Raw genomic sequence first — 5,050 nt, 5'->3', positions numbered from 1 at the left:
GGTTGTTCACATCTCTTCGAATGGCGCAGACTCCGTTTCATACAGTCCAAAGGCATTCTGCGGTTTCACTTGGATACCGTTGCCCAGAAGTTTGCCAGCAGATACTGAACCTCCGAAGATAATGACGGGCTGATTCTTTCCCTACCAACCTCAAGGCTGGATAAATTGCTGCGATGGTACTCATGAGACCTGAGACCACTCGGGAGGAGCTGAACGCCTCCTCTGGCTTGGACGAGAACGTCCTGGAAGACCTGAACAAGCAGCGTCAGACGCGCTTGGGCTCTGAGATCCTTAAGAACCCCAAGGATCCGGTGTATCCTTTGGTGACGGAGTATGCGGACGTGGTGAACAAACACCCACCGACCCAACTCCCACCGGATCGAGGCGTACGGTACGAGATTGATTTCGTGCCCGGCACGAAATATTGTGTCATGAGGCAATGACCTCTCCCGTGCGAGCAGTGCGAGGTCATTGATGGCCTCTTCGCCGCGAAAGCGAAGGCAGGCATAGTGCGGGAATCGAAATCCCCGCACTCGACGCCGCCTTTCTGCGCTCGGAAGCCGAACGGAAAGTGGCGTCTCGTTTACGCTTATAACAAGCTGAACAACGCAACGGTGTCGGCCCAAACACCAATCCCACGTAAGAATGTGTTGTTGAACAACATGGCCGGGAGCGTACTGTACAGTGCGCTGGATTTGGTAGACGGATACTACCAAATCCTGATGCGAGAGAGTGATATCCCGCTCACCGCGGTAAGAACTCCAAGCGGCATGCTTTGGTAGTGGCTCGTCATGCCGCAGGGCTTGTCTAACGCCCCGGCGACGTTCAATCGCCTGGCGACGCAACTGTTCTGCCCTTTGTGTACCTTCGTACAGACGTATTTCGACGACATATTCGTCCATAGCCGGGCCGAAGGAGGCAAGACGGCCATGGAGGTGCATCTAAGACAACTTCGTCGGGGTTGGACGTAATGCGAGCGAACAAGCTCTACGCCAACATCGACAAGTGCGTTTTCGCGTCACCAGAGATTAAAGTTATCGGTTGCTTCGTAAGCAGCGTGGGCGTTCGGGCTGACCCAGACAAGGTCAAGGCCATAGCAGCATGGCCGACGCCCCGATCCGAGAAGGATCTTTGAAAGTGGTTGGGCTTGGCCAACTACCCTCACAAGTACAGCGCAGTGTACGCGGGCTTCGCTAAGCCCTTGTCGAGCCTCCTTTAGAAGGACGTCGACTGGCGCTGGGAGCAAGAGCTCCAGGATGCTTTTGACAGCATCAAGGCCAGTCTCCAAGCGGCCCCTGTCCTGGCCCTGCCGGACGAGACGAAGCCGTTCAGCGTCGTCTGCGATACCTCCGATTACGCTATCGGGTGTGCATTGCTGCAGGCCGACACGCCTGGACACGAACGAGTCATCTCGTTCCAGTCCAGGCAGCTCAAAGCCGCCGAGCGGAACTACCCTGTCCACGACAAGGAGCTCCTGGCAATGAAATATGCCCTTGTGAAGTTTCGTGTCCACCTTCTGGGCTCTAGGCCCTTTGTGATCTACACAGACCACGCGTCCTTGAGGACGGCGACTAACGCGCCTCACCCCTCCCAAAGGATGGCGAGGTGGCTGTTCTTCTTCGTGGAATACAACTTCCGCGTCGAATACAAGTCGGGCAAGCTCAACGTGCTTGCGGACGCCCTCTCTCGGCGTCCTGACTATGAGTTGACCCACATCACGCGGGTGACAACGGATCTATATGATCGGATACGCATGGCGTATCGGGACGATGAGGCTGTCGCGCCTATCGTCAAGTTTCTTATGGCAGGAACGAGCGCGAAGTCCGACTGACTCTCGTCGCGACAGCGCTCACGGCTCCACCGATATGAGTGGAAGGATGGACTCCTCTATTACCGGGTGAAGCCCAATGATCCTCCACGGGTGGTCGTACCCAACGACGAGGATCGGAAGTTCGATATCCTCGCGGAGGCGCACGACGCGCCCTCCAGCGACCACTTGGGCCGAGAGAATACATTTCTGTCGGTCTCTCAGACCTTCTGGTGGACCCACATATACAAGTGGGTCGCCCGGTATGTTACGACATGCGAAACATGTCAGCGAGTCAAACCCGGAGGGCACGCTTCGGCTCCACTACGAAGCCTGCCCGTACCGGCTGACTGTTGGAAGTCGATGAGTGATGACTTCATCTTTGGGCTTCCCGCCGACGGACACGGCAACACCGGAATTTTCGTCTTCGTGTGTCGGCTGAGCAAGATGGTACATCTTGCTCCAGTTCCCGTCACTGTTACGGGCGAACAAACCGCAAGGTTGTTCGTCGATGGCGTGTTCCGCTATCACGGTCTCCCGGAGACGATTGTCTCGGACCCAGACCCGCGGTTCACTGATGCGATTTGGAAAACGCTGTTCCCTTTACTGGGGACTCGTCTGCAGATGTCCACTGCGGACCATCCGCAGACAGACGGCCAAACAGAGCGCGTCAATCGAGAGCTCGAGGACACTCTGCGCAGTGTGTGCGCGGCAGCACCATGTACGTGGTCGACGCAGCTTCCAGTTGTTTAGTTTGCGCTCAACAACGCGGTGCACGCGTCCACGGGATTCACGCCGTTCTACTTGAACGGCTTCCGCCACCCCAGAGTGCCTCTCATTCTTCGAGGAGATACTGACTCCTCTATTCTAAGTGGGTGAGACGCTCGGAAAGCCCTTTCCTCCCAGGTCTCGGATGTGAGACCAGTTTCGTTGCGGAAACAGGTGGAAACCTTTATATATACCAAGCTGAGCATTGTCAACAGGGGTCCGCGATGCCATTGCAGCGGCCCAAGATAAACAAAAGGAGTACTCAGACAAACATGGGAAGAGGGAGCTTAAGTATATTTGAGGTTGGGGACTTAGTGTTGCTAGGCACGAGGAGCCTACCGCTTGACACTGTCAGCTCTGTCGGCAGCAACAAGCTGAAGCACCGCTTCATCGGATCATTTGCAGTCCTTGCCAGACATGGTGCGTCGTACACCATCGACCTGCCAGAGTCAATGACGATGCACCCGACGTTCTATGTTGGACGTCTTAAGCGGTACTTTGACCCGCAGGGGGTTGCTGACTCGCAGACCCCCTTGACCCAGCTCCTCGAAGCAAGGGCCGGTCACAGTCGTTGATGAGGGCGTCGGAGAAGGCACCCAAGCCTCGGTCGGGACGGCAAGGCTGCGGTCAAGACCGTACGCCGGAGGGCTCCATACGAACGGACCCCGGCGCCATACGCCGAGTACGCTGAGTACGCCGGGTACGCACCATACGCGTACGTCTGGGAGTGTGCGGCAGGCGGCTCCGGACGTGGCAACAAAGCCTCGATCCGTCGAATCATCCGAAAGGCCTCGTCCAGATCGGACGAAGAGACCCGGCGATCCACTCGCAGGTGCAGGCTCGCGACCTCACGCCCCAACAGGTCCAAGCGGCCTGCAAGACGAGCGAGCTCGCCCTGATTCCCGGCCTGGGCGGCCGCATCACCGCCGGTCCCAAGACCAAGTGCAATCTCAAGCGCGAGGACACGTTGACGGAGGCGGTCAACCTCAGGGCCCTGTGTCGGACCCGCAGTCGGAGCACTCGGACGAGAGTGGCTTTCGGGAGGCGCCGAGTACTGGTACTCGTACGAGGGCACTTCCAACCCCTGCTTGACCCGGATTGAAGAGGTTCACTTTCACGTGGAGGGGATCCTTCAAGGAGCAACGGCGTCGCGGTAAGCGAACAGCTCCTCGTGAAGTGGAGGGGTTATGCCCACTCCGAGAACTCGGGGGAGCCCGATTGAACGGCTCCCGATTGACTGCCCGAAGGCTGTCGCAATCTGGGAACAGAAGCGGCGGCAGCTTCATAAGTAGTCCGGGGCTTCTTGCCCGAACGGGGTACGGACGATGAATACATTCCGTACCCGTGCGCATTGTGAGCGCTAGAAGCCGCGCGCTTCAGGATGTCCCTTGGCAGCATGCGCTTGTTGACCAAGTGGGCAAACCTCACACGAAGATCACGCTGGTCCAGGATGCGGGACAGCAGCTGATCTTCATGGAGTTCCCGTAACTCCGTGGGTGAGTACTTAAGAGTCGACACCCATGCCCATAACATGTCCTCACAAGTACTCCACGTGGGACAGTTCTCGGGCATAACCCAGGGGTATCCCCAAAGAGGATAGATACCACCCCGGGTCTCGGGCTTCTTACGACAAGTCGTGAAGTCCTTGAGAGGGATGCGGTGTGGCGCGAGAAGCACACACCGAGCAGCCTCCATGTTGTCAACGAACAGCTGTTCTTTCTACACAAGGGCACGTTCGTAGATGCCCCTAGAAGTGTGGTCGCCCACAAGGCCACGAGGAGCGACGAGAAGCTCTAAGAAGAGGTCAGCCCCAAAGCTCTCCTCGGGAGGCCAATACCCTCTTGAGTTGATGGCAGCTCCCTGGCTGACGGGTGCCACCACCGAACCCCCCCACACACGCTGGGCAGCTTGGAACTCCTCCTGCTGCTGGTCGAGGTCATTCGAGACCTCCCCGGGCTCAGCGATAGCACCCTCCTCTTCTTCTTCTTCCTCCTTCTCCTCCTCTTCTTCCGAGGAGTCGAAGATACTCTGATAGGAGTGGAGACTTAGAAGCTGTACGCTTCTTTGAGGGCTCGGCGCCTTCGGCTTTAGAGGCCTTAGCACGCGCAAGACCCTCGGCAAGCGAGAGACGTATGCGAGAATTCTCTTCCTCATCGCCACCGGCTTTGGAAGAGCACTTAGCCTTGACCGCCGGACTCTCAGAGCGCACAGACGGTCTGGGACTGTGATCACCTTGATCACTAGCGAGCGACTGCACGCTGTCATCCTTGTGCTCACTGGGCACTGGGCTATGCCCTCCCACAGAGCCCACAGGAGCATCGTGCGTGCTCTCGAACTCGGCATCGTCCTCACGGCCAGAGTTGAACTCACGTTCCACGAACCGAGGTTTCGGACGATTGTCCGAGGCCGAGGGCGACGGACTGCGGCGCTTGCTTGTTCGCTTGGCCACAGCCGCGTCACCCGAGGAACCGATCG

Source organism: Phytophthora infestans, genomic scaffold (genome assembly GCF_000142945.1).
Source record: "Phytophthora infestans T30-4 supercont1.138 genomic scaffold, whole genome shotgun sequence".
Classification (NCBI taxonomy): domain Eukaryota; phylum Oomycota; class Peronosporomycetes; order Peronosporales; family Peronosporaceae; genus Phytophthora; species Phytophthora infestans.
Note: the sequence above shows the minus strand (reverse complement) of the source record.